General features: G+C 36.7%; 1 long non-coding RNA gene and 1 other non-coding gene across 3 annotated transcripts in view; both read right to left on the bottom strand.

Moving 5' to 3' along the window:
• Positions 1–5,458: 5,458 nt before the first annotated feature.
• Positions 5,459–19,193, bottom strand: part of LOC128858688 (uncharacterized) — a 37,812-nt gene continuing 24,077 nt past the window's right edge. For both annotated transcript variants that reach the window (XR_008454049.1, XR_008454048.1), the window contains exons 3-4: positions 6,828–7,104; positions 5,459–6,596 (exon numbers count right to left, since the gene is read on the bottom strand). This is a non-coding gene — a long non-coding RNA (uncharacterized LOC128858688). The remainder of the gene's footprint in view (positions 6,597–6,827; positions 7,105–19,193) is intronic.
• Positions 7,426–7,499, bottom strand: Trnai-aau (transfer RNA isoleucine (anticodon AAU)). Its single transcript has one exon. It is a non-coding gene; the product is annotated as a tRNA-Ile (tRNA).

Raw genomic sequence — 19,193 nt, 5'->3', positions numbered from 1 at the left:
TTGTTATTGTTGACGTATGTATGCTTGGTATCTTTCATTTGCATCTTGTATCTGTTTGTTTTATGGGGTTTTTGAAATTTTTGCATTTGAAATGAATTGACTAATGCTAAGTTGGCTGCTTGACTGACTGAGTGACTGTGAATACATAATTCGCTCACTTGTCTGTGGTCTGTTGTTGGTGTTTATTTGTGTTTTTAGCGATGGTCAGTTTGATTGCCACGCTGCTGGTGGTGATTTTGTTAGTTTCGCGAATATTTCTCCTTATTGGCAATTGCGGTTTATTATATTTGATTTTACTGAATTTGTTTGTTTTATGTGTAATCTAATGGCCTACATACATACATACTCATATGTATATGCAGTTATGCACGTACAACTTAACCACATTCTCGTTAATCTCAGTATTTTTATTTATTTTTACTTTTTCGTTTAAAATAATTTTTCAGCAATGCAAAGTCACTTGCAACTGAATATCCACAGTTTTTCTGAAAATTTTGAATAAAAAATGAATTTTTTTTGGAATTCGTTAAATTCTTTTGAACTTTTGGGCGACGCTTAAAAAGTGCAGCAACCACAAACATCGTTGGGCAAGTGTAGGATATTATTTTTGTAGATTGAAATTTGACTAAGCGGAAAATTACTGAAACGCTATAACAGAAGGGGAAGAAAGAATACATTTTAATAAGAAATAAGTTGAGAATTAAATTAAAAAGTTTGTGATTGCCTGTGCTCCTAAATATTCAAAACGATTAGAAATATTTCATTTTCAAGTTATTGAAAGAGATTTTGATATAACGAACGATGTATTAATCTAAATCGCATAGAGAGACTTAATCAATTTGAGATGAGGATGCTTTTTATTCACGGTGAACATTCGATAAAGCCACAGTTTTTTTTTTTTTTAAATAAAAATATTAAACCGTGTAGAGCCGCGTAATAATAGAGATCTTCCTGCACCGACCAACACACCTTTGTCTTGAATAGAGATCTCATCAACATTTCCTGTTGGCATAGTTGCCTTTCTAACAACCGCAATTGCATTTTTTGCGCTTATTTTCATCCGTTTCCGGTTTTCCGCCTTTGGCACATCTCAGTGGAATCCTGAAGCTAACATTCCTCTGTGAAATGGCAGCCTTTTTTGCGTCCACTCCCATTTTTCTCGCTATTCCGGTTTTAATTTATAAAATTTATATTGAAATATTCTTTCAGATAAGCGGCACTTAACTCGAAGTAATAGATGAGTTCTGCTATCTCAGAAGCGCCGTCAACAAAAATGACGGTTTAGCAGCCGACATTCGCAGTCGAATGTCGAAGGGTCGCGATGTGTTTGGCCTTTGGACAAATTGTGCGCGTTTTCTGTTCTGATACCACCACTAACACCGGCCTCTGAGCATTAACGGAGCAGATACTCGTTCACCTTAAGATCCGATGACGAAAGTGGAAATGGATCGGCCACACGCTGCGAAAACCATATCGAGATATCTCAAAAGCAACACTAGACTGGTACCCGCAAGGCAGTCGGAGATGTCGTAGGTCATCTAACACTTGGAGGCGACTAGTGAAAGTAGAAGCGCTATAAGCAGGTCGCACTTGGCGCACAAATCAAATTCTTAGCTTTAAGTAAATATAACTTTAACTTGTTTATTGAGGCCCTTTCTTTCACCTAGGAACTACAGGGAAATATGTAATATACATATATCTGTATATTAAAATATTGTAAATTATAATAAAATTATTTTAAAAGTAATTTTGAAAGTAACCAGGCAAACCAAAATATTTAAAAGAAAACAGATATGTATATGTATGTGCGTACAAACTCGCACATTGCCAGATGACCTCAGAGTTCCAATCAAATAGAGGGTTTCCAGTATGCTCCCAGTATGATTCATACAAATATATGTGTAGAGGTGGGGCCAAGAACAGACCGTTAACTGGCTCTCAGCGACTGGGAAAGAATCAGCTGATTGGCTAACGTTGCCGACTGATAAGGACGACTGTGTGAATACGTGTGAAATGAGCGAGCAGAATTCTGTTGTCGAATCCCTGATAACGTGACAGCCGAAGTTACTCTCACAATTTTGCTTCCTTTGATTCTCTTTATTTGCTCTAATATATCTTCCCAAATTTTATTAAAAGAAATACCCACTTAAAGTGTGAAGGGCTGCAGTTTGGCGAAGTGCCATAGGGAAATCATTTAAAATTTCTTCTAGTTTATAGCGCATTTCTATGATTTTTTCGTTCTGTGTAAGCATCTCTTCCTTTTTGTCTAACCTGTATAATTTTGCAAGCTGTAGGCTGACATAAATATCACTGCTTAACGGTCGAACACGTCAACTTTTTTGGTCCCTAACAGGAATGGATAGACTAGATTAGATTTGTGGGGCATCGGACCAGGAAGACCATTGCACTATTTTAGTGATTAGATTACAGTGGAAGGAATAAAGAGACAGGATAGATACAGTATGGATGGCAAGACGGAAATATTGATTTGAGGCTACTCTTTCGTAAATCTTTTGGCTTCATTGATGAATCTTAAGAGATGCGGAAAGAGAATGAACTTTATCCATACTCAGTTCATTATTGAAGATGTCGTCGTCCACCTGTTACCTCTGTATCCAAATAACAAAAGATGGTAGCGCATTGTTTGATGTGGCAGCACGCATTTATAATGCACATACTGCGTTCCATAAGCTAAATCGACTGTGGCGCTCTCGCATCCAGTCACTAAGAAAAAAATTTAAAATGTTTAATACCAGCGCAAAATCGGTCCTCCTATATAGATCTGAGACCTGCCTCATCTCTGAGCACATAAGCAGACGCCTTCAAACGTTTATCAACAAGTATCTAAGAATTATATGCCGCATTTTTCGGTCAAGAACAGTTCTCAATGTTGACACTCTTTCGCTCACTGATAGCTGCCCAATCAATGTTGGAATCAAAAGATGAAAATGGAACTGGATTGGACATACTCTCCATAAAGAATACAACAATGTTGCCAAAATGGCTTTTCAATGAAACCCACAAGGAAGCCGGCGCAGAGAAACATGACAAACTTGGATGCATTAAGGGAGGAGCCTGGTTTATGAGGTCTAAAAATTTCATCTCTTTGTGATTTTTTTTTAAGGAAAAAATTAATTTAGCACTGCAAAGTTTTTTCTATCTTTTAATGAACATTTAAAAAGTATACAAAATTTGTGTACTGGTTAAAATAAGTTGAAAAAAATGTTTAACATAGAAATTAGTAGAGCGCTGCAACGCTGGAGTTTCCAACTGGCGTACAAGATACAGCTCGTAATTATTATCTAAGGCAAAAAATTCAAATGGATTTCTAATTATCATGATTTTTTATTCTAGATGAACTAAGAAAGCTGAGAAAAATTCCAAAATTTCAACTTTTTGGAGGTTTTAAAGAAAAAAATGCCTTCCTATAAAAAAAAATTCACTTCAACTTGGTATAAAAATCTTGAAAATTTTTTTTTTATCTATTTTGTTAGTTCAAATAGAAGAGAATTTAATACTGAAGGGAACAAGCTATGACTCATTTCAAAAGGTTCATTAGTTTTTTTCATTCATGTACGCCAATGCAAAGAAATCATAAAAATTAAAAGTCGAGAAAAGAAGATAAAGTTTGTACTATAGCTGTCCGGTCACAGCGTAACTATCTAACGCTCGCCTACCTTTGGCTTTGTATCTACGGAAATATTGAGAAATAGGCTCTGTAACTTTGTGTGAATATTCTGAAATATATTAGGAATCGCTTAAAACGAAAAAAAAAATTAATTTTTTTGACCTTATAAACCAGGCTCCCCCCTTAAGTCGTAACTGAGAGCTCTTCCACCGCCACCTGGAATGTAATTACCTAGACAAATAGCGGCTGACACAAATCGTTGGAGAGCCTTTGTTCCGCCTATGCTCCGACTGTGAGCGCTAATATGTGCAGATAGATATGTATTTTTTATAGTACTTCGTTAGTTTTTTTTTTTTCAATTATCATCTAAAAGTATATATACTAAGGAATAAAAAACAGCTTCAATACTCCCCAAAGAGTTTTGCGTTTTCACTTACTTTTGAATGTTGAAAGTTTAAAATAAAATTATTTAAATTATGCACCCATTACTAGTTCTATCAATAGAATTTTTATTTTTTCAGCTTGATTTCGCCCCATTTCTACAACTCTATTTTATCTAAGCTTGAATCAAATAACTTTTAAATAATATTATTAACTTTAAGTCCTTTTGTGGCTCTAGTATGTAAGGTTTTCTAACCAAATACTTAATAAATGGAATGGGTTGGGTACAATATGATTTTGGTTCAAAATTCTGTATTTAAAATTTTGTATTCAATATTCTGTATTCAAAAATCTGTAATGCAAAATTCTGTAATGTTAAAATTCTGTATTGCGGAACACTGTAATTTTAAATTTTGTAAATCAAAATTATGTATTGTCAAAATTCTGCATTGCAAAATTCTGTATTGAAAAATCGGAAGATCATATGGATAAATAAAAAAAGTGCGCACTTTTTTATTTTTCCATATGCTCTTCCGATTTTTCAATATAGAGTTTTGCAAAACAAAATACTGCCAATATAAGACTTGTCTTGACCCATATGGTTTCCTATATTATCAAAACAGATTTACATAAAGCAAATATACATATGTTTGTATGTATTTATAGCTTCAGACAAAATATATTGTAGAATAATTGCAATATTTTCTGTATATTTCGTTCAAATACCTAACTGTTTTAATCAATTCCCATTCTTTCATTGTATACCAAAATACCCACCAAAATTTTGGTCAGTGCACGATGAGTCCAATATCGCTTTCCCCAGAACGCAAAACAGTATTGAGGCTTGGCATCGACGGCTAAAAGTTATTGTTGGGAAATGAAACTCAGGGTTGTACAAACTAATTAATGATCTAAAAGGCGAGCTGGTTTGTGCGAAAGCAACTAGCTAAAATTCAAAATGGTCACAAAATTAGTCAAACGAAGAAGGCTGTAAAAGCAAACAACAGAATTAAAAGAATAACAAAAAAGGCTTATATTAAGGCATGTTTCTTTTATAAAGCGAATTGCTAAAAATTTAATAATATAATATAATAATTGTTTCGCCATTATAATGTAATAACTTTTGTTTTGAATGAATTTTTGAATTTTTGTTTCTATAAAATCAGAATTCCATTATTCATAAAATAAATGTGCTATTCAGGTAAGCGTGCTTATTAGGTTATCTGCTTATTTGGTTATATTGTTACAGCATTTTGATCGAAAATAATTTTGATTCCAGAATTTTAATATGCAGAATTTCAGTTCTCCATCATTTTGATCATACAGAATTTTAAATACAGAATATTGAACCAAAAGAATTTAGGCTGGACAGAATTTTTTTTTTGATTTTTACAGAATTTTCATGCAAAAGAATTTTGAAAAGCAGAATTTAGTACCTCTCCCAAATGGAATTAAATGAATTGAAAAATATGCATTTGTTTTTTTAGGAAATAAATATCTCAAAATTTTGTCATGATATGGCTCCTTTGAAAATCGTTACGCAATTTAGAGCCCAAAATAAACTCTACTTCTTCGTCTGATATGCTTTTATATATAAAAACTTTATAATTTCTTTTATTTTATAAAAACTCACAATCCACTCATAACTTTCCAACTCAGCTCAGTTTTTTCCTGCCCGAAAAGATTTCCCCTTTAGAAATCTTTTTATTTACTTGATTACCTACAAATAAACCTGCTTACGCAAATAAAAAATTTCTCCTACATTATACTGAGTCTACTATGAAAATAATATCCCATGCATGTGTATGTGTGTATTTGTGTACGTCGGTAGGGTTATTTATAGCTCTCGCAATAATTGTGCATAACTTCACCACCAGCTACATAGAATATCAAGCGTCATTTCGCAAACTCGGAAGTTAAATAAAATAAAATACCTTTGTAAGTAGGTAGAATTCAACAGTTCTTACATATATACAATACTACCTACAAACATCTATACATATGTACGCGTATGTAATATGTGTACACATTCGCATTAATTTGTCTCTGCGAAGGACTTGCAGTGGACCCTTCGTTGCTCGACTTTTCGTATGCGCCGCGTTACTTTGCGCCCTATGCCGTCTCATTGGCGAATATGGCTCGGCTTTGCATGCCACTTCGTTTAAGATACTCACATTACATCCATAAAAGGGAAAATGAGGTGAGGGGCGAACACCCGGAATAACAAAACGAAAATAAAAAAACAAATAGAAACGAAATAGTCAACTGTCATACATAAAAGCACAAACTGTATACAATTTCAATGCTATTTCAATTTCCCGCCGGCATTAGGGGTTCGCCTGGAATTGGCAGCAAGAAAGAAAAAAAAAAACAACTACGCAACAACAACAACAGCAAAGAAGGCAATAGTAATCTGCGGCGACAGCGTTTCTGTTGGCTTCACTGGCTTCTTCAGCTTCATTTGCTCGGTATTCAATGTTGGCTCGAGAGGAGCTACCGAACGACAAGTCACGTACACCGCAAGCTAACATACGCCAGTGTTGAGCAACACACTCCATCTGGCGAACAAGCTGAAGAAAAAAGGATACTGAGAAAAAGAATAAAAGTAAGTAGGCGTATGTGCACGTATGTATGTATGTATGTATGTATGCATGTAAAAAAGTAGATTGAGAATAGTAAAAAAATGGAGTGAGTTGAAAAATAAAAAAACGATAAATTTATGTAAGTGTAGAATGAAAGCGTCAGCAAATGATTTGGGAATTGGATGCGCATACACGTTTACATACATGCATACATATGTACATATATATGTACATACTTGTTACTTTATTCCTGAACGGATCTTCATGATGACGCTGTTGCGCACACCAAAGTCACTTTTTCTAAATATATTCATACATACACACATTTATATTTATATGTATGCATTATGCCTGTATGTTCATATGTATGTACACTTGCATGCTTGTTGCAGCTGCTCTTGTGGTTATGCTGAAATCCGTACTTGGGGCCCGTTTTGTGTGCACTCGAGTGGCTCTCTAGCAAATCCCCCAGTGCGACCATTGCCCCCATCCGCAAGCCAGCACGCGTTCCATCTAAAAAACAAGTGAGTGGTAAATATGTATGTGCATTGTATGCATGTGTGTACATATTTAAATAAGGGGTAAAAGACAAAGTCAGAGATCCGCCCTTATTTTCACTCTCGCCCATTCATGCTTCCCAATGGATTTCTTTTAGTGAAAGTGATGAATCCTTTCATTCAAAATTCCACCACTAATTGCAATCCAATTATATAATCCATGTCTCAATCAAAGTGTCTACATGCACTTTAAATTTAAATAACTACAAAAATCGAGTCTTCTCTTTTATACATACATATATACTGCTAAAAATTGTAGAAACAAAACAAATGGGTTTGGCCCATGAGGGGATCGAACCCGCGACCTTCGCGTTATTAGCACGACGCTCTAACCAACTGAGCTAATGGGCCGAATGCCACTTCTTACTCAATTATCGTTGATTACTATAGTGATGTGTCATACTTAAGAACCGATCTAACGCACACACAAACATACATATGCATGCCTATTCATTATTTAACAGATTATTTAATAGTTTGTAGTAAACAATGAGATAAAAATAAATACACAATTAGGGGATTCATAAGGCCTGCTATTTGTCGTATTTGTCATAAGGTGGTATTATTTTAGCACAGCTAATTAAAATTATGAGTACTACTTGAAGTATGTAGACACTATAGATATAAATAGTGGGTTGTTCAATAGGTGCGCTTCAACTTTTTTCCGATAGGGAGGGCGAACGACGCAATATTTTTTATTTTTCGCTTGTCATTTGTAAACTTCATTAGTATACATTTCATCATGGAACGCTACACACTTGAGCAACGATTGCAAATCGTGCAAATTTTTTATGAAAATAATCGTTCTGTTGCTGCTACTTTAAGAGCATTACGGCCATTTTACGGTCCATTTGGGGGGTGCACGCGGGGGTCATGCAAAACAAATCGAATTTCATACTTAAATGTATATGTTCCAACTCGATAATAAAAAAAATTAGTTAAAAATGTCAAACCGTTTGTGTTTTATTCAAAAAAGTTCAAAAGTTGAAGCGCTCTTACTGAAAAACCCTATACATATACAGCTATGGACACGTAAATGGCACATTTTTTAAAGCCAACTTTGATATGCTATACTAACGTCAATTTAAAAAAAAAACGAACAGTATTTGCTTCTTTATAAAGATTTATTTCTTATATTCAACGATAACACAAAACAAATATTGAATTCAAGTTGAGCACCAAAAAAAAATTAAAAATTCTGAAAAGGTAACAGAATTTGTTGGACACATAAATGGCAGAACCTTAAAAAATTAAAGAAAATCTAGTTAAAAGAATATTTTTTTCTTGTTTTTGTTCCACAAACCTGCAAGTTATTAAAATTTTGTGCTGTAGCCTTTGTTTTTAATTACTTTATACGAGTTCTTGGCACTTGTTGTTGGGTATGGAGTACCATGATTCCTGAACGGCAGACCAAAGATCATCCAAATTTTTATAGTTTTTCCTTGCCACTTCCATCTTAATTTCATTCCACAGATTTTCGATTGGATTTAAGTCAGGGCTTTGAGCAGGCCAGTCCAAAACATCAATTTTTTCCGTACTAAACCAACTCTTTACTAGTTTGGAGGAGTGTTTGGGGTCATTGGCTTGCATAAAACACCATTTAATGGGCATATTTTCAAAGGCATAAGGTGCCATGTGGTTTTTTTTAAATATTTAAGTACTGAAACTTGTCCATTTTACCATCAATTCGAACGAGTGGACCTATTCCGTGCCAAGAAAATGCACATCACACCATGATATTTCCGCCACCGTGTTTGACTGTCTTCTGGGTGAACCTAGCATTGTATCGGTCGGTGTACAAACACTCTCCCATCTGGTCCTATCCTGTTGATTTTGGTTTCGTCACTCCACAGCACGTTTTTCCAAAAATTTAGATTTTTCCCTTCATTGGTTCTGGCGAAAGACAGCCGTTTCGAAATATTTTTCTTAGACAGAAGTGGCTTTTTCCTGGAAATGCGTCCAAACAAGTTTGCCTCGTTTAACCGCCTTCTAACAAGCCGAGAGGATATTTCTGTGTCCAATGACTGACTAATGTCGGATGCTATCTGCCGCGATGACATAAGAGGATCAACTTTCACCATCCTTATAATGGCAGCATCCGTTCGCCCATCGGTCTTTCGTGGTCTTGGCTTCCGAGTTTTGCCTCTTGTCAGTATTTCGGGGTTACTAGCAACCGGATTAATTGCATTGTGTACTTTTTTTCGTGAACAGCTCAAAATTTTAGCCATTTCTGCCACTTTTTTCCCTGCTTTATGCATTTGCCATATGACTCTTCTTTCTTCTGTTTACATCGAGTAACATAAGATTTTAAAACCAATACATTCTATTGAATATTATTGAGCAAGAGCTACCAGTGCAAAAGGATTTGTACGCTTCAATCGTCTTCTTGTATGTATTAAGCAAATTGCTAGCTTCTTGATGTGGGTGTAGGCGAAGTCTTTCCTGGTGAGACGCTGCCAATTTGTTAATTTCTGCGGTGTTGGTCGGTACTTTTAAGTCACGATGAAGGTCACTGTTTCTTATGTACCATAGGGCATTTACTACAGTTCGGAGTATTTTATTTTGGAAGCGCTGTATGACTTCTCTATTGCTTTTCTTTGCACAAACCCACAGTTGAGCACCATACATCCAGACCGGCTTTAGTATTTGATTGTATATATATGGTCAGCTTGCAGTGAACACACAGTTGCGAGTTTCTGCTCAGGAGCCATTGGTGGTTTCGCAATTTCATTTCTAATTCATCTTTTTTCATCTTGATGTGTTCCTTCCATTTAAGTTTCGCGTCCAGTGTCATACCGAGGTATTTTGCTGTATTTGAGTACGGTACTTGATTGCCGAATATGCTTATTGGGGGACATGTAATTTTTTTGGTTGTAAAGTTAATATGTGTAGATTTTGAGTTATTCAACGCAATTTTCCATTAAGTCGTCCAAGCCGCTATTTCATCGACAGCGTTTTGAAGTTTCTGTGTTGTCAACAGTAAGGATTGCAGTGTCATCTGCAAATGTGGCTATGAATGAATCTCTAGGTGATGGCATGTCGTATGTGTAGAGTAAGTATAGAACAGGTCCAAGTATGCTGCCTTGTGGAACCCCTGCTTTGATTGGCTTTAGTTCAGAAAATTCATTTTCATATTTTGCTTGAAAAAATCTGTCTTGTAGGTATGACTCTATAATGTCACAGAAGTCAGGTGGAAGAATGCTTCTTAATTTTTTAACTAGACCTGCGTGTCAAACTTTGTCAAAAGCCTTAGCTACATATGTACGTCAAGAAATATAGCAGAACAAACTCGTTGGTTTTCAAAGGATTTTTCAATTTTACTAGTTATTCGATGAATTTGCTCAGTGGTGGAATGTTGAGCGCGAAAGTCAATTTGGTGTTGCGGGATAAGATTCGATCTTTCAATAGAGAGCTGTAAGCGTTCCAGTAGTACTTTTTCAAAAACTTTTGAAATCGTCGGTAGTTACGATATTGGCCTGTACGTCGTCGATTCGTGCGGCGGTTTGCCTGGTTTAGGTATCATTTTGACTAGCGCCACTTTCCAGCAGGTGGGTAGGTACATATTTCAGTGCAAGACAAGCATTAATTATGTCTGTTAATCTACTTATAGCTTTGTTAGTCAGCTTTTTCAGAACCTCTGCAGTGATAATATCAAAGCCTGGTGATTTTTTATTTTTAAGTTCACGTTGTATAACGTGTTTTATATCTTGCACTCTGACTTGAGACAATATTTCGTTGCTAGGCACATTGGAATCTTGATTCGTTATTGCGTCATCATGATCATGTGCATCATCTGTAGAGAAAGTCACTTCTAGCCCACTTGCCATCTGATTTTTCAATCGGCGGGATATGTTTGATTGGCCTTTTCAATCGTTTTGTGCATTTCCACAAAGAATATCCGAAACTCTGCTCCGTTCTTAGGCTGGTAACATACGAATTGATAGAATCACCTTTAAACGCTCTTAAAGACCGTTTTAAAGTTTGGCTAGCAATATTGAAGTTGCGTTTGTCAGCGGGTGATCGGGTAAGGTGCCATATTTTCCTTAATCTACGTTTTTGGACTATTAGATCTCGCAACCCGCGTGGGTAATTCACGCCGAATAATTTTCTCCTACTCTGAGGTGTGCTCTCCCATGCAGATTTCTGTATAGTCTTAGTAAACTTAAGCGATTCGATTTCTACGTCGTCGATGGTGGATATATTTACCTCAGACTCAATATGCTCATCTAATTTCTGGCGAAAGTGCTCCCTATCAGTGCTGCCGTTGGTTAGAAAGGGAGTTTCTTCTTTGTACATAATATCGTCTTCTTCTTCTTCTTAATTGGCGCGATAACCGCTTACGCGATTTTGGCCGAGTTTAACAAAGCGCGCCAGTCCTTTCTTTCTCGTGCTAATCGGCGCCAATTGGACACACCAAGTGAAGCCAAGTCCTTCTCCACCTGATTTTTCCAACGCAGAGGAGGCCTTCCTCTTCCTCTGCTACCACCAGCTGGTGCCGCATGGAATACTTTCAGAGCCGGAGCGTTTGTTTCCATTCGGACAACATGACCCAGCCAAAGTAGCCGCTGGATCTTTATTCGCTGCGCTATGTCTATGTCGTCGTAAAGCTCATCGTTCCATCGCCTGCGATATTCGCCGCTGCCAACGTGCAAAGGTCCAAAAATCTTGCGCAGAATCTTTCTCTCAAACACTCCAAGCGTCGCTTCATGGGATGTTGTCATCGTCCAAGCTTCTGCGCCATACGTTAGGACGGGCATGATGAGAGCCTTGTAGAGTGTTAGTTTTGTTCATCGAGAGAGCACTTTATTGCTCAGTTGCATACTTAGTCCAAAGTAGCACTTGTTGGCAAGAGAGATTCTATGTTGGATTTCAAGGCTGACATTGTTATCGGTGTTAATGCTGGTTCCTAAATAAACAAAGTCTTTTACAACCTCAAAATTATAACTGTCACGAGTGCCATGGGTCTCGATACGCGAGTGCGCCGACCGTTTGTTTGATGACAGGAGGTACTTCGTTTTGTCCTCGTTCACCACCAGACCCATTCGCTTTGCCTCCTTATCCAGTCTGGAGAAGGCAGAACTAACAGCGCGGTTGTTAAGGGCGATGATGTCAATATCATCGGCATTCGCCAGCAATTGTACGCTCTTATAAAATATTGTACCTGAGCGATTAAGTTCTGCGGCTCGTACGATGCTCTCCAACATCAGGTTAAAGAAGTCACACGAAACCTCGTTTGGTATCAAACGCCTCGGGGAGGTCCTTACCAATTCTGACGGCGCTGCTGGTGTTGAGCAACGTCATCTTGCATAGCCGTATTAGTTTTGTGGGGATACCAAATTTAGACATCGCGGCATACAAGTAACTCCTTTCCGCACTGTCGAATGCAGCTTTGAAATCGACGAAAAGATGGTGTGTCGATTTTCCTTTCATGGGTATTTTCCAAGATTTGGCGTATTGTGAACATTTGGTCGATGGTAGACTTTCCAGGTCTAAAGCCACACTGATAAGGTCCAATCAGTTGGTTGACGGTGGGCTTCAGCCTTTCACACACTACGCTCGCTAGAACCCTATAGGCGATATTAAGAAGACTAATCCCGCGGTAATTGGCACAGATTGCAGGATCGCCCTTCTTATGGATTGGGCAGAGCACACTTAAATTCCAATCGGCAGGCATGCTTTCATCCGACCATATTTTGTCAAGGAGCTGGTGCATGCACCTTACCAGCTCCTCGCCGCCATGTTTGAATAGCTCAGCCGGCAGCTGTAACTGTTTAACAGGTTCGAGAAGTGTTCCCTCCATTATTTTTGATTGCTCTGTACGTCAGTCACCAGATCGCCGTCTTTGTTCTTACAGGAAAACGCCCCGGTCTTAAAACCTTCTGTAAGCCGCCGAACTTTCTGGTAGAAATTTCGGGCGTTGTTCCTATTGGCCAATATCTCAAGCTTCTCGTACTCACGTATTTCGGCCTCTTGTTTCTTCTTTCGGATAATACCTACGTCTCTCTTCCTTTCCTTTCTATCCTGTTCACATCTGCAATTTTAAGGGTTCTCTTTCCGCGGTTTTACCTTGGATTGATAAAGTTAAATGATAATTAATGAATTCAAAAGTTTTAGAAGGTCTTAGTGATACTTCAAAGTTAAAGAAACTATTGGTTTGAATGGGAGGGGGTGAATAGTACTTGATCCTTGTGGCATTACAAAGAAACTAAATTAAGAAGATGTGTGTGCAAGTTTGATCCACCAGCATTCTCTTCAATCGAAGCTAATCTGAAATGAGAATGGAGGAGGAAATAGCGCAAAATAGATATTTATATGCTTACCATATTTGCTAAGAATATTTTCATGTATGTACGTATTCGTATGAAGCTGCAAAATTCAAAAACTTATTCCACTTCTACTCGCAATAAAGCTTCCGTAAATGTGTTATTTTTTTACGTGTTGTCAATGCATCAAAATAAACCACAAAATGTTATTAACTGCAAAAGGGTATTCCTCTGTGCAAATGTATGTATTAAAATACACACACCATATGTGTAGCTACCCTGCAGGAAAAAGCCATGGAAAGAAACGGATTTGTAATATTGTTCCACTAGATTAGTTTAAACTTTAAAATGTCTAAAGACATAATTATTATACTTCGGCAATGTTGGTACGGTAAGATTTCATGGAATCGATCGATTAAATATATGTACTTTTCCTCTGAACTCTGAAGAAGTTTAGTTCAGATGTACGAAAACGTGGCGCCACCATACTATGATTTTTGGATAACATCGATTACCAAAAATAAAGTAAAATAAATAAGTTTATCTTTGGCATATTTCTGCTTCAGCATTTTATCTTAAATCTGGCCTTCCGTTCAAATTTTTGGAACAAGATCATGAGATTTTTTTCGTTTAAGTCTCCGGGATTGCTTTTCTGCGTTGGCAAGACGCTGATCCTTAGGGTTGGTATGTTTTTCGAGTCATTTGGTGTCGGATGCAGCATGTTGTTGCACAACTTCATACACCGACGTAATCTTGAGGTCACGATGTAAGCCAGTGTTCCTCATATACCATGGTGCGTTTACAGCGCTTTATATACATTTATTTTAATATCGTTGAATTTTTTCTGGATGTGTTTGCTTAGTACAGGCCCACAGCTGTATGCAATAAGCCCACACGGGCTTAACTGCTCGGTCATAAATTAAAAGTTTGTTTTGAGTGGAAACTTCTTCGTAAAAGCCAATTTATTTTTTACATTATAAGGTTTGATTCAGTATGTTTTTTTTTTATGTTATTCCAGCAGAGTTTTGCGCCAAGCGAAAGTTTTGCATCAAAAGAAGTGATTTTTTTTTTTTGATTATGAATAAATTTTATTTGCAATCTATCAGATGACAATCAGCAAATTTTTTTAAATATAAGAATTATGACAGGATTGATTGCGCTCCATTGAGACCAATCAATATATTGTAAAACAGTTGTATTCGCTACAAATCAATTATGTTTCCTCAAATCTGTTTGGGAGATCCAAAATATGAATTTTTTTAAGGCGTTTGACATCCATCCTACACAATAGGTGTAGAAGATTTCTTGCCAGTAAGTTTTCATGGTACGACAGTCTGTCTAGGTATCTTCGAGAGGCTTTGGTGATTTCAATTCTAACATAAGGTACATTTAAGTCTTTGTGAATTTCGAAGTTAGTTATATACCAAGGAGCACCAACAATGCTTCGTAAAGTCATAGCTTGGTATCTTTGCAGGACTGCAATGTTTGAGTTACTCGCTGTTCCCCAAAGCTGTATTGCATATGTCCATACTGGCTTTAAGATAGCTTTGTAGAGCAGTACTTTATTTTCGAGACTAAGTTGTGATCGCGAGCCTAAGAGCCAGTACATTTTTTTCATTTTAAACTTGAGTTGTTTCTGTTTCTCTTTAATGTGGGTTTTCCAGGTCATTCTTCGGTCCAAATGTACTCCGAGGTATTTGACAGTTTCACTTTCAGGTATGGTAGAGCCATTCAAAAATACGGGAGGACAATTCCCGGTTCTCAAAGTAAACGTTATCTGAACAGACTTCTGAGTGTTAACTTCCATCTTCCAATTCATTAGCCATTTTTCAACCATTGTTGTAGGTGAAGTGATGCGTCATTACGATTGCAGTTTGTAGCAATAAAAGCTGTAACATCAGCATATGTTGCAGCATCTATGTTACTGTTAATCGGTAGGTCAGCGGTAAATATTGTGTATAGAACGGGGCCTAATACGCTCCCTTGAGGAACTCCAGCATTAATTGGGTACAACTCTGAAGATTCATCTTTTTCATCGACATAGAACGTACGACCAGTAAGATATGACTTTATAATTAAATAGTAAGGAGCTGGAAGCCAATTTTTTATTTTATAGCGTAACCCTGGGTGCCAAACTTTATCGAATGCTTGCTTGATATCTAAAAATACCGCAGTGCAATACTGTTTACATTCAAAAGCATTCTTGATAATTTGAACAATTCGGTGGCATTGCTCAGGAGTCCCATGCCCCCTCCTAAACCCAAACTGATGTTCAGGTATTATATCGCAATCCTCTAAAACAGGTAACATTCTTCTTAAAAGTATCTTTTCAAATACCTTAGAGAAGGTCACCAGCAAGCTAATTGGATGATATGAAGACGGGCAGTGCTCTGGTTTGTTAGGTTTCGGTATCATGATTACCTCGGCGCATTTCCATTGACTTGGGTAGTGGTTGAGTCTAAGCATCGCATTATATATATAGGTAAGAAGTCTAATACATTTTGGAGGCAGGTTCTTTATAGTAAGTCCATCAATTTTGTCAAAACCTGGAGATTTTTTAAGCTTTATTTGCTTAATTTCATTCGCTACTTCCTTAATAGAAGTTTTGCGAATGGGCAAGCTTAGCTGACAAGGCGAATCCAAAAAGTTATGCACCTGAGTAGTATTTTCGTTATTGGGAATCAAGTTCGGTTGAAAAACTGATTGCAAATGTTGAGCGAATGCTTCAGCTTTTTCTTTATTTTCTCGGCACCGGTGGCCGTTACTATTTTCTATGACAGTGGTTCTTCTGGTGAGCCTCTTTAGATATTTGGTTGCCTTCCACAGGTTGTGCTCAGAGTTATTTGCATATGGATCTAAATTCCTCAGGTAATCTGCGGTCTTTTGATCTTTAAATTCTCGCAGTTTTGATTTTAAGTCTTTAGTCACCTTGTTAAGTCTTTAGTCACCTTGTTAAGGATTCTTTTGAAGAAGTGATGACGATGAAGACTTCAAAAGCAGTTTTTTCAGCCGTTTTTTCAAAGTCGGCTCTCACAGAAATATACTCGCAGGAACCGGACACATAAAATCACAAATCCGAAATTGAACTAGCATTCATTTTATTTATATTCCTAAGTGAATATCTAAACTTTTATTTCTTTACTAGTTTCTTAAAGAATTTGTTTTAATATTTTTAGGATTGACTTTAGCGTAAGTTTAAGTCTTTGAGTTTTTGAATATTTAACCGATTATTGTGCCTGAAAAAAGTTCCATTTTATTTCAAGGAAAAAAAAACATTTCTGTACACGCTTTTAATTTGAAGTATAATATTTTAAAACGTTGCAATGAATGGATGTTTAGCCTTTATATTTCAACTGATCTAAAACTGGTTATTTTAGAAACATATTGGACTACAGGGTGGGCCATATAGCGTTTGCTTCTTGAACCACCTACTTTTTTTTGAGAATGGTAACACAAATGACATGTCAAATGTGTTCATAATTTACTTAAGGGTTGGACATTTACGAAATGGGACGCTATACGCTTGAACAAAATTGGGAAATATTGAAAACCTATTTCCAAAGTGGTGAGTCTTTTTCTTCTTTTCTGATTTTCACATCGGTGGCTACGTCAATAAGCAAAATTGTCTGATTTGGGGCTCAGAAAATCCACACGTTACTCTAGAGAAGCAAATGCATCCACAACGAGTCACTGTTTGGTGCGGTTTTTGGTCTGGCGACATCATCGGGCCATTTTTTTTTCGAAAATGAGCGAGGAGCCGCGGTTACAGTAAATGGCAAGCGTTACCGTGACATGCTCAACGAGTTTTTGTTTCCAAAAATTGAAGAGGATGACATGGACGACATTTGGTTTCAACAGGACGGTGCAACTTGTCATACTACCAAAGTTACACTCGAACTTTTGGCTACCGTTTCTGAATTCCGATATCAATTGACCGCCTCGGAGCTGTGATTTAAGCCCGTTGGACTGTTTTTTGTGGGGAGCCGTTAAGGACAAATGCTATGCAAACCATCCAGAGACGATTGATGGTTTAGAACACGAAATCGAAGTTGCCATTCATGAAATTGGAGCCCAAACAATCGAAAATGTGCTTAAAAATTGGGTTGATCGAATGGCCTACTTTAAAGTCAGTCGTGGCAGTCATTTGAACGAACGATATTATTTTTCATTCATAAATGACAATGTTCAATCTTCAAAATAAAAAGAGGTTGTCTGTAAAGTCGGTTTACTGACGATAGTTTAACGTGACAACGTCATAAGAAAATATTGATGGAATGGTTGCAATTTTCAAAACAAAATTTTAATTTTATTTGTTTGATAGATATTTTGTATGAATATAGAGGAGGAGGTAATTGGAATTGCAATGGAATAGGTCAAGTTACATTTACACAAACGGGAAAAATGACGAAACATTTATCAAATTCATGAAAGATATCTTCAATTTCGATTGTGCATCAGACGTTAATAAGTCAACAACACTAAGAGGCAACATCATCGATTTGACTTTCTCAAGACACATTACACTTGAAACACTCCCTTTCATTTCCTATTTTTCCTATCATCGTTTATTCTCAACAGAGAAATGTTTCATTACCATGCACACAGGAAGAAGGCATATGCAAATACAAGTATGTGAATTTATATACAAATGCGCATATACATACATACACATACATATATATGCTCACTCAAGTAGGACAGAGCCAGATGTCGAACGTTGCCGAACGCGGGGACCGATTGTGCTCTTTGTCGTTCGTTCCGCGCTCTCGCTTGCAGTTCAAGCACATTAGCTTACATTTGCTTGCGTACGGAATAGATTCGTATATTTGATATGTCCATATGATTTGTATGCATCTTTACATATAGATTTGTTCGTTTTGAAAATTGCGCGAAATTGTATATGTACATGTTTATATACATATATTAGTATACAACATATCTTATAAGGTATATGGTAAATATTACCATAAATTTTTTCCTTCATATATAATAAAAAAATTAATAATAATAACATTAAAACAACAGGTATTATTAACAAACTTGGTTTTATTTTAAATTCTTCAAGTGAATCAAATTAATAATAATCAATAAGAATGCATATGCAGATACAAATACGTGAATTTATATATGTACATATGCGCATATACATACATATATACGCTCACTTAAATAGGGGAGAGCAAGATGTCGAACGTTGCCTTTCGTTTGCTTTGTTTGCTTTGTCGTTCGTTCCGCGCCTTCGCTTGCAGTTCCTTCAAGGTTACGGCAATGAGCAAGGTAACGACAAATGAGCAAGGTAACGATAAATGAGCAAGGTAACGACACATTTTTTCGTGCGTGCAGCCTGTTAAATCGAATTATAAGACGTTATCACGTCAAAAGAAAGGTTTGGAAAAATATTGATTAGTTTTTTTTTATAGCCAATTCAAAAAGCAAATTTTACATGGCCCACCCTATAGAATTTATTTGGCTAATATGAAGTGGTATTTCGCTGATGCATTACCGTACAATTAACATTTCGTAGCACAGCGTCGTATTAAAAATACGACTTGCTAACATGGAAAAAAGAAAGAGCACGAACTGGTTAAGCAGTAGTGTTCTAGTACTTTTCCCTGCAGGGTAGCAGCAAGCATGAGAGCCACTTTATGACATCAGTCGCATTTACAAGTGTACTCGAATATGTATTTCCCCTCAACTGTGCAATAGAAAATGATGAAACCAATAAAAGAGATTACATATGTATGTATGTATGTATATATGTATGCTCATCAAGGGAACCCAT

Source organism: Anastrepha ludens, chromosome 3, assembly GCF_028408465.1.
Source record: "Anastrepha ludens isolate Willacy chromosome 3, idAnaLude1.1, whole genome shotgun sequence".
In the NCBI taxonomy this organism is placed as follows: domain Eukaryota; kingdom Metazoa; phylum Arthropoda; class Insecta; order Diptera; family Tephritidae; genus Anastrepha; species Anastrepha ludens.
This window is presented reverse-complemented; position numbering and strand designations above follow the sequence as displayed.